We start from the raw sequence: 12,174 nt of genomic DNA on the forward strand, positions 1-12,174 counted from the left end.
ATCATCATTCTATTTTTATAATTTTTATCCTATATTGAAAATTCTGGTTCCCCCCCAAAATCACTATTTTTGCTCACTTTCTGTACCTAATACATAAACACAAGTTTTGTAGTTACTACCCTTTTTCTACTACACTGATAAATTCTTAAAGATTTTGCAATCCCTTTTAAATTTAGAATATATTCCACTAAATGTATATCCTTAGCATACAATGTTTATAATGCATTGGAATTAATTCTTATTTTTCTTATGTCATTAGGGATTTGATGAACAATTAGGTCACTTTTCCTGTTTGCATTCAATTTTAGGACTTTTTTTCATCCAATAAATATTAATTTTCCTTTTTAAATCAGGAATGTGTACTCTGTCATAAATACATAAAATTTTATACCCAGAATTTTCATTGTCATCTCCATTCCTCCCACACTATTCCTGCCCAAGATGAACTGCTTAAATTGTTTATTATGTCTGAGGATCTTATTAGAAATGATATTAAAAGTTTATATATATAAGGATATATATTTGCATGTGGAAGACTATGCATATGCATTTTTTTCTTTTCTTTTTTACATGAAAAAAGTTCTCTCTACATTTTTTCACTTTTATTTTAATTTTTGATTAGACATACTATGTAAAACACTGGATATTAGCTTATAGAGAAACATTCTGCAGTATTATTATGACATATATCTTTAGATTGATGAATTACAGTTTATACCATCATGCAGAATCAGCATAAAATAATAACTTTATTAACTATATATTATATTTCACAATACAGAGACTGGTGTAGTAGTTTGAAGCTCAAAAGACTTCAGGTGATCATTTTCTTAAAGCAACTCCACTCTTCTGATTGTAAACTATTGCAGGTTGAATGTTTTTATTAGGTTATTTCAGTTGAAATGTGTCTCAGGTGGGCTTCAGTCCTCTTACTGGAGTCCTTAATGAGAGGATGAAAAGTAGAGAAAAGAATACAGTAGACAGAGAGGAAGACACAGAAGCTGAGAAAGAGCCATAAAAAGAGGAAACTGGAAGCAGCAATACCTGGAAGAGAAGGGAGAGACCAGTGATAACACCATTCTCCTTGCCATGTGACAGTGGTGGACAGGATTGCTAACAGCCTGCCTTCAAGAAGAAGATTTTATCTTGATGATACCTAGGTTTAGACATTTTCATGGACTCAGAACTGTAAGTTTATAAACTAATAAATCCTCATAATTAAAGCCACCCCATTTTATGGTATCTGCATTTCAGCAGTTTTAGTTTTAGCAAAATAAACAGCAGATATATATTAGTTTAGAATACATAATATTGTACATGTACTTACTTGACACTTGTAATATAGTTAGATTATGGATGACTTTAATTTTTCTATAATGTTTTAACTTTATGAAATGAAAGGTTTAATACAATTAAACAAACATAAAATCATGATACAATGAAAAATATGTCTCAAAATCTACTTTTTCCATTCCACATGGCTAGATGATCTCCTCATTACTGCAGAAAAAGCAGAAATTTAATCACGTGCCATGATTCTTTGGGGAATATTATCTCTTAAAAGTAGACAGGTGTGGAATTTTTCTGGGTCATATGATAAGTGTATGTTCAACTTTTATAAGAAACACACAATTTTCAATAGTGGCTGTATCATTTTATGTTTATACCAGCACTATGGGATAGTGCCAGTTGTTACAAATCCTTGGCATCATTTGGTATTGTTGTTCTGTTTTATCTTACCAGTGGTATCTCAAATTAGCTTAAATGTTTCTTACAGGTTTGAATCTTTATTGTTTTAAAATTCTACATGTCCTTTATGATATAATATTTTGTTATTTTATGACTTCTATATGGTAATATACATTGAATATCCTTTTTCCTGAAATTCAACCATGTATTATGATTTCATCAAAATGATTATTCTAAACAGAATAGTAAAGATGTTGGGGAGGTTTGAGTGTTTCATTTGAACATGTCAATGGCACAGACTCTCTCCTACTTTAGGACCAGATGACCAATATGTTGAAAGTGCTTTGGAAGGCTGCTGATTAATTATGGCTGATCTTAAAATCAGCCAATCTAATTACTGAATTCTTTTTTTCTTTTTGCCTTGAAACATCAAAGGGTATTTAAAAAATAAATGAAAATTTCCATTAGTAATCTACAGAGGCAAACTCTACATTAAGATTATCTGCATGCAATAACACTCCTTTTAAAATAATTTTGAAGAATTTACAAATTTTATAAAGAATAAGTTAAAGAGTGTGTGTATTCTGATACCAATTTCACAAAGGACAAATGGTGGTAATAATAACTAAAATTTAACATCTATGATCAAGAGAATATATATTTAATTGCTACATATATATAGCAATTAACATGGATAATCGCAAGCCACAAAAGACAGAGGCTTCCCTTTAAGAAAATGAATTGTGTTGGGCCTTATTTCTAGACTTACCTTGATAAAAACAAAACCAAATTCATTTAAATTCAGTTAAGGGCTTTGATGAATTTATTGTTCCTAAAATGTAGCCATTTAAAAACCAAATCTTGTATATCAATGAAGTACATTGTCATTTTGACTTGTATAAAAAGATGACCAGCTATTTCTGGAGTGGTAAATGTGTAATGTAGGACAATTTGGAAAAATGTCACTGGTGTATTAATTTCTTCTACAAGTTATACTTATACTATGACACAGCTTTCAGTCTGTAAAATTTTGTCCCCAAAGGAACTTTAAATCTGTTTTGTGCCTTTTCAGCTTGACTGTAATCCTTTCCCTTTATTGTCCAAGTACCCAGGGTCTTCTAGATGCACCTAAAGCTGGTTGAGACTTAGGGCAGATAGGAACTCTGAATATAGAAAATATAAGTTTGCACTAACAGCAAATAATACATAATGCCATGACATTCATCCAGGATGAATGAATACAAAATGACATTCATCCAGGATGATCAGTACCAAACCTCCCACCTGAAAATCTCTAATAGCTATTTTTTCAGAATATCTTGAAGATACTGAAGACACGCTCTGAGACATGTCTTATTTTCTTCTTTCAATTTCAGTTTTCATTCTAATAGCATTAACCTCTGTTTTTCTTCAGACAACATATGGATGCTTTTTTTACAGACGTTATGCTTGTCTCCACTGCTGAATCTAATCTTCTTTCATCTACTCTTTCCATGTCTGATTTCTCTGCTTTCTCTGAGAGTTCAGGTGCACAAGCTCCATAAAGTTCTGGGGTGGCAGCCAAATTGCTATTTTGCAACTTAACTTTTTCAAGTTTTTTATTTTCCTTAAGCAGACAAGGTCAATCTTTAGAAAATGACTCCATCAAATCTGTATCCCTTTCTTGTTACTGCATTGTACTTTTCAATTTATAATTAACGTCATTTATTATGTTTTTTCTCATTTTCTCTTTTGTTAAAGCAATGTTAAATTTGGTCTTTTGTTCAGCAATCAAATATGTTCAAACATTTTGCATTTCTTCGTGATTTCTTTTTCTTGCTCTTCAAATTGTTCTAGAAACAGATTTTTCTTCCTGAATCTTTTCTTGAAGTTCAGCAACTAAACTTGAAGAATCTTCTCTGGAAGATCCAATGTCAGGACCTTTTGTTATTTGACTAACAAGATGTTTAACTTTGTCCAATAACTCATTTTCAACAAACTCTCTCTCCAACTTAAATTCTTTTATGGCAGTGTGAATGGTAGCTTCTTTCTCACAATTAAGCTTCTGAATTAACTCTTCTCTTTCTTGTTCCTGACTCAGGATCAATTTCTCTTTGTCTTTCTCAAGTTTCTGGTTAATAGTGTCATATTTTTGTTCTTGCATGGTAATTTTTTCATCTTTTTTTTTCAAGAGCTCTCAATTCAGATTCTAATTTACTCTATAGTTCAATATTTGTTTCTTCAATTTTTTTCTATTTTTATGTTAGATAATACAAAGAGGTTACATTGTTTAATTCAGTTTTAAGTATATCTGCTTTATCTTCATGTCTACTAATTAACTCTGAAATGCACTGATCTTTTTCAATTGTCATAAAAGTTCTTAGCTCTGCTAAGCCCACCTGATAATTTTCATTATTATCCTGATTTTTTTGGTTTAATGTACTTATCTTTTTTCTCAAATTTTCAGTCTCTTGTTCAAGGAAAAATTTTAAGGTCTCTCTCTGCTGGGCTCTACTTTCTTCTAGCAAAATTTTTATTTCATCGGTCCCTGCTACCTTCAGTGCAAGTTCAACTTCTAACTTGTAGCTCATATCAGACAAATTAGAAGTCTTGAGTTTCAATTCCTGTAACTGCTGTTCTTTTTCCTGAAGAATTGTGGCATGAGATTTTTGTATCTTATTGATCCCTTGTTTATTTTCTTTTTTAATCTCTCCAAAGAAATGGGATCTATTGTAATTGTCACAAACTCTTATGTATGCTTGACTTGCAGAGTGTCCTCCAATTATTTTAGATGACTTTGCTTCAAGCACTCAAGTTCTGCCCTCAATAATTGTATCTTCTCATCTTTTTCCATAAGAAACTTTTAAAAGTCTTCTAACACTATCTCTTATGACTGTTTCAGTTCTTTAATTACACAATTCTGAGGATGCATTATATTTTCAATCTCCAACGACTTCTGATCTTTTTCATTCTGCAGGCAAACAATAGCTTCTTTTTCATGGTTAACCAAAGCAAATTCATTATCATTTTTTGTAAAACTTCCTCAAGACATACTAAGTATCCTTTCATTTTTTTAATTTTGCTTTCATTTTCTTCACCCTTCTTCAGTAGTGTATCAAGTTTAGCTTCATATTCATTTTTCAAGGACTGTAGATTTTTTATGTTTTTCCGTTAGTGTTATTTTCAGGGAGTATTTGCTTTTTCCAATACTGTTTCTTATTTCTATGGCTGAACATTTTAAAGAACTTCAGAAGCCACACTATTCTTTTTGTACAAATGTTCTGTAATGGCAAAGGTCTTCCTTGATGGTTTGTATACTGATGTGAGAGTCTTGGGGAAAAACTACATTTTTTCATTTGGACAATTAAAGAAATATAATCTGAATCCTCATTACCACATATATCTGTATCCTCCATACACCTACTATGTATATATTTCATTGATAAATCATGGATAAAGTGATTCCACCACCATTTCTGGGCTTTGTGGATCACTTATTGGATTAGGAGATAATAAAAATTTTCTATTACAAACTCATTCACAGGAGTTATAAAATCTGGTTCAGAACTTTTGCTAATGAATCTAAGTCTAAAGGACCTTGGTGAAGAGTTTGTTTAATGTTTGCCTGAGAAATAGTTTCAAAATCAAATGCATTTGCATTAATGCTGTCTGGAGACAATTATTCTAAGGAATAAACTCCAGGACATAACGGATCCTAAACAGCAAGTGGATCAGGAGTTCTCAGTTGCACTTTTTATCCTCAGTGAAGAAATAGACTGTGGGGATGCCTGATTTGTGGATGCCTTTTGTTCACTCAGTAAATCTCTAATAATCTGTGCCATTTCATCCAAACTTTGTGCTGCTTTTACCAAGTTATGTAGTACAAGTACATGCTGATGTCACGGTTCAAAGTCACAAAGTAAGGGACCCTTGAGAAATGGCTGAACTTCTGAAGGACAAAATGATTGCTAAAACCATAAACCTTGTAATTAAATATCTGGATGTTTACAGTCAAAGTTTCAAGGTTTCTGAGCACAAAAGGAAGGGGGATAGTGTTCCAATCCCCTAAACAAGTAATTTCTTAAAAATGACTTCCTATATAATTTCTCACAGGATTCCCTCTTTGACTTCTCAGCTTCATATAATTACTTCCCATCTTTGACTAATGCACTAGCCCACTCCCTGTAGTATAATTTTTTTCCTTATAACCGCAACAATAGCTAAGCAGGACATCTGAGGAGCTGTGCTAAGTGCTTCAACAATCTTCACTTTTCTAAAAGCTCTATTATGAGACAGAGCAAAGCTTGCAATTTTTCTCCATCTTGATCATCATGAAGTACTACAAGGCAACACTACTTCATTCTGACATGTAGTTTATTTGCTAGTTCTTGTTTGGCTGTGGTATGTTTTTTTTAATATCCAAGAGTTTTCTCTGATTTTACAACATAATCATCAACTGATTTGCATGACTTAGACCCAAATTAGGCAATGCAGATGCATCCTTCATGTTTTCAGCACTCATCTAGTTAGCTAAAAATCCCTGAGGAAGTTCTTTTTGTTCATTTACTAGCTGGCTGCAGCTAGCAATCATCTGGTCAGCAAAGAGGCTATCTTCAAGCTTGTTAATGACTTTCATATTCTGATTATTAAGACTGGTAATAGTGTGATGACATTCTGCTAGAAATGATCGAATAATCCTTGGATCAAGCTGCCTCATAGAATCAAAGTATTTCTTGACCAAAGATTCCATGTTATTAGGTCTAACCTGAACATTTATCCAGTCTAACAAAGAAACATTGAAAATAGGCAGATCATGCTCTTTAGCATCTACTGAAGTTTCATCATTCTGGATAGTACTTTGACAAGATTCCCTAATTTCTTTGCTACTTTCAGCACCAGTGATATCGGAGGTTACATTTTCCACTGATTGAGAAATGAGTTAACAATGATTTATCAGTTGCTTTAGGCATATGAACTGCACCAGCTCACTTCAGCCTTTTCTTAGTCTTCATGTTCAGGTTCTAAACATTCCCTCTAACTGTGCCTGGTTAGGCACTCCAACAACAGAATCTTGGCCATTACTGAAACCACAGTTCCTAAATGAGCAAGTTTTAATTTGATGTCTTCTATCAAATGCAGATAATTTGAATAAATGCTTTCAAATTTGAAAAGTAGTTTTTAGTATGAATTTGAACAGTCTTCCAAATTGACCGTGATAGCAGCTCAGTCTTTGTGTTGAAAATGTGCATCATGGACAAGACCTTACAAAAGGAGCAAAGTTTCTTGGCAACTTCATACATTTCCGTGGCAAGTTGTATATGTCCTTGAAGCTACAGTGTGAAAAACTGCAGGCTTCATAAAAGACTATTCAACTTTTATTTCCATGTCATTTTCTGTAGAAAAGTAGTTTTAGGAATTGTAGGTGGATGATCACATAAAATTCCTTCATTAAAATTAAATATTTGACTCATGTCTGTCCCGGCACTGCAGATGCACGTTTTCTGATCAGCACACTCCCCACCTTTGAACGCCAGCACCTGGGACTGGATAACAATCTTGAATTTGTTTGGAATAGAATGCTTAAGGTCTGCCACAGTTTGTACTGTAAGTTCAGTGTCAAGTGTCAGGGGAGTTCCAGTGTTGACCAGAAATATATACAATTTCACGATGATTTCTCTGGAATCTGTGAGATTACACCTCGTGCTGTGATACGATTACAGGGAACTCTTCCTTGGGCAGCACTACAGCCCCAGGCTCCAGACCCATCTTCTGCCACCTCAGCTGCGGCTACCAACAGCCCATTCAGTGCCACCAGCAGACACAAGGGCGGCGTCTGGTGCAGATCCGGAGCTCTGGGTGGGAAGGTTGGGCCCGGCCCGTGGAAGACGTGGCCAGGGGCCGAGGCCTGGGGCTGGGGGCCGCAGCCTGTCAGAGCCTGGGAACCGAGGGACTGAGACCCGGGAAGCGCAGAGGATCCATGGCCAAGGACACTCCCAGCTCCAAGTTAGCTTAAATTTGCATTTTTGTATGGATACTGGTGTTGAACATCTCTTCTTGTGCTTATTTTCCAACTTTTATTCTCTCGATGAAGTCCGTGTCAATTTTTAATTGTATTGTTTTTCTTCCTTCTGAGATTTAAGTGTTCTTTATATGTTCTGGGTGAAAGTCCTTCATCAAATATTTAATTTGCAAATATTTTTTTCCTGATCTATAGCTTGTCTTCATGTCTATCAGTAAACTTTATTCAGTGAAGACCAATGTATTATTTTTTTTCCCTTTTTGTGGATAGCACTTCTAATATCATAGCTAAAAGCATTTTGCCTATCCTTATACATCAAGATTTTTTTCTCTTGTCTATTAAATATTTTAGTATTTTATAATTGGCATTTAGAGTTAGTATTTGTATAGAGTGAGATTTATATAAAAATTCCTCATTTTGCATATCATGTCCAAATGTTCCCACTTCAATATTTCAATTTTTTCTTTTTTTAATTGAATAACCTTTATATATTTCTCAAAAGCCAGATGATTTTTACCATATAAATACATTCATTGAGCTCTCTATATATGTCGTATATCTTTTTTTATCTGTCACAAACACTACAAAATCTTACCCTTAGTGTAAGTTTAAAAACTGGTAGGATCAGTCTTTTAAGTATACTGTTCTTTCTCAAATTTTTTTGTCTATTCTAGTTTTTGCCAGGGCCATATAAGTTTTAAAAACAGTTTGTCTAGAGCTACACAAAGTCTGATGGTGTTTTAGCTAGAATTCTGATTAATGTATCTAGATCAATGTAAAATTTGGCAAATTTCTTATATTCTTATGCAATCTATAAACAGGAATTGTTTCTCCATTTAATTCGATGTTTGACATCTTTCTTCACACTTGTTTTAGTTTGGAGAATTCAGATTGTGTACATAGTATAATTAAATATTTAAGTAATTCATCTCTCTTTATTATTGTAGCAAATTTATATCTTTTTATTTTGGCTTTCATGTTTTAAATAGCTACTACATTGAAATATGATTGATTATAGGTCATTGTCTCTGTATCCTGTGACTCTGCTAAACTTATGAGAGAGGTTATTGCTTGTGTAGAATCTTTGAAAAATTTATGTTGGAAACCATACCCTCAGTGAATAAGGACAATTTTTGCATGATTTCTCTGTATTTTATTATACTTCACAACTTATTAGAATGACTAGTAGTAGTGGAAATGACTATTTTTTTGTCCAAGTGCTGGAGTTTAAACATTCAGTCTTTCACCCTTAATGTGTGGTTAACTAGGGTTTTAAAAGATGATTTCATTGAGGAAATTTGGGAGCTTTATTGTATTCCTAGTTTGGTGATAATTATTAACAGAATGAATGTTGAATATTAGGAAATGTTTTCCTGCGTCAAGTTCTATGAGTTTATTAGTTTTTCTAACATATACTGTTAGTATGTGGGATTCATTGATCAATGACCCATTATTGAATAATTTTTCCTTTCCACTAAAAACCTTACTGGGTCATAATGGAATAAACTTTGTGTTTTGGGATTCAACTTGCTAATTTTTGTTAAGAATTGTTGTATTATGTTTATGAAAGATATGTTTGGTAGCTTACTTTCTGGTACTGTTTGCATTGGGCTTTGTTACCTGAGTATGCCGGTCTTACAAAAAATAAGTTTCTGCCAAAGATTTTATAAGTGTTAATGTAATTTCTTCCATAAGTATTGGTTTAAATCTGTCAATGAAACTCTCTGGGTCAGGAAATGTCTTTTCTGAGGTTTAATAGTTATAAATTCACATTCTATAAAGTTTTGATTCTCTTCATGTTTTTTTATTGAATCTTGAGAGAATTTTGAAAATTTACAGTTTTTGAAGAATTTTCCTATTTCAGGTAAGTTGTCAGTTTAATGTGTGTATGTGTTCATAAAATCTCTTATTATTCCTTTAATTTCTTAGTAATGTTTAAATCATAATCATAGTTTTGTGTCTGATACTTCATCTTTGTCAGCCTTATTACATGTCCACAACATTTTTTTAATTTTTAAGAAGCTGCCTTATGGTTTTATTAGTTTTAACCAATTTTGGGTCTTTCAATTTTATTGATTTCTGTTCTTGTACTTTTATTTTCTTCCTGTAGCGTGCTTTGGATTTATTATTTTTCTCTTCTAGTTTGTTTTGGTGGAAATTAATATATTAGTTTGAGACATTTATTTTCTCATATAATGGTATAAATTTTCCATTAAGCACTTATTAGACATATGCTGGAAATTCTTATATGTTTTCTTTCATTCTAAATATTTTCTAATTTCCATTGATATTTACATGTTGAATAAGGGACTATTTTGAAATCTGTTGTTTAATTTCCATATGTTTGGAGAATTTCCTTTATTTTTCTCTTACATATCTTATTTCCATTATGGTAAGGGAGCATATGCTGCATGATTTCAGTTTTTTCAGGCTTGTGAACTTTTGTTTTGTTGTTGAGGAAATACTCTATTTTGATGAATATTTCATTTTCACTTAAAAGTAATTTTTATTATGTGGTGTGCTAAAGCTGCCAGAATGCAATATGCAAAATTTTGCAAAGTCACTTTATTAAGTTACAGAAAACCCTTCTAGAGCCATGAAAATGTCCATATTAAGGCACCAACAAAAGGATACCTTCTGCAAAGCAATGTTGCTTACATCTGGGCTTCCTCTTTCACATGGGAAGGCACATGATGAAGTTTATTGGTCTTTTGATCCAAAATGTCTTTGTGGGTGTTTTCTGTTCCTCTTAACATCTCAGGTCCCTGGCCCTCTCCAAGATATCTCTCCCATAAAGGATTCCAGCAAACAGATTAAGACCCACCTTGAATGAACTGGATCACATCTCCATGGAAAATAACTAATCGAAAGGTCGCACCTAACAATAGACCTGCCCCCATAAGATTGGATTAAAAGAACATAGGCTTTTCTGGGGTACATAACACTTTCAAACCAGCACATATGGTGTTCCACTTCTTAAGGAGTTATACTCCTACATGAGGAACAGCACTTGCTCAGGGGAGTTTTTTACTAGCCTTATATTCTCATTTTCTCCTTCAACCTTGGGGACATAACTAAGACTGGTCTACTAGAAGATGATTAGGCCTTGCCTGACTTCACCTGAGATAATTGATCAGGGTTATCATGAGTGGTAGTATATGATTAAAATAGTAAATTGCAGGCTTACTTCCCTATATTGGTATTTCTGTTGGTATCCTCAATGATGACAACAATAATCATGTACAAAACGGTAAAATCTAGCACCCAAAACACTGTACTATAACAGATGGGATCACAATAACAAATTATCCTAAACCTCTGGGTTAATGATAGGAAGGCTACAGGATGATGTAATAAACTCCAGGATAAATCATCTACAGTAGTAGATCATCAGCTACAATAATCTTCACTCTGTTATTCCATCCTAAGGTATTTATGATTTTTTTCTTATTGTAGTAACATATTTGAGCTACAGTTTTCCCTTTTAACCACTTTCAATTTTATACTTCAGTGTTATTATAATTTTATAATTATAATTTTTATAATTCAGTGTTATACTTACAATTTATAATTCAGTGCTTTAATTACACTAAGAAAAATGTGCTACCATCACCACCATTTCAAAACATTTACAACAAAACTAAATATTCTGTACAAAGTAGGCATTAACTCCCCATTCTGTAATCCCAGTATATTTCCTGATACCCTATATATTCTAGACTCCAACACTATGAGTTGGTTTATTATAATTACTTCATATCAGTGAGATCTTATAATATTTATCTTCTTCATCTGGCTTATTTCACACACCATAATGCCATCAATGTTCATCCATGTTGTCACATACATCAGAACCTCATTCCTTTAAGAGATAAATGGTATTCTGTTGTAAGTACACATCGCATTTAACTCATTCATTCCTTGGTTGTTTGACAATTGAGTTGCTTCCATCTTCTGGCAGTTGTGAATAATGCTGCTATAAAAATCCATATGCAAGGGCCTGTTCAAGTCCCCGATTCCAGTTCTTCTGGGTATATATGTAGTAGCAGGATTGCCAGGTCATAGGGCAATTCTATACCAATATCATCCTCCAACACCTCTTTTCTCCACAGGTGGAATAAGAGAGATGATTGGTGTTCTAATTTGTAAGTTGCTGGAATGCAGTATACCAGACATGGAAAAGCTTTTTTTTTTTTCTACCTTTTTTATTGTTTAGTATAACATATATACAGAACAAAAAATTAAAAAAGCAATAGTTTTCAAGGCACTGTTCTAAAAGTGGTTACAGAATAGATCACAGAGTTTGTCATAGGCTGCCATATAATCCTCTTATATTTTTCCTTCTAGCTGCTCCAGAATATAGGATACTAGAGGGCTTAAATACCTTTTTATTATCACAATCAATTTTTCCCCTTCTTTTTTTTTTTGTGAACAATAACATGTATACAAAAAAGCTATAAATTTCCAAGCACAGCACCACAATTAGT

At 33.0% G+C, this 12,174-nt stretch overlaps 1 pseudogene; it reads right to left on the bottom strand.

Moving 5' to 3' along the window:
- Positions 1–2,690: 2,690 nt before the first annotated feature.
- Positions 2,691–12,174, bottom strand: part of LOC143672923 (RB1-inducible coiled-coil protein 1 pseudogene) — a 41,425-nt pseudogene continuing 31,941 nt past the window's right edge.

The sequence above is a fragment of the Tamandua tetradactyla genome (assembly GCF_023851605.1).
Source record: "Tamandua tetradactyla isolate mTamTet1 chromosome 22 unlocalized genomic scaffold, mTamTet1.pri SUPER_22_unloc_2, whole genome shotgun sequence".
Taxonomy (NCBI): domain Eukaryota; kingdom Metazoa; phylum Chordata; class Mammalia; order Pilosa; family Myrmecophagidae; genus Tamandua; species Tamandua tetradactyla.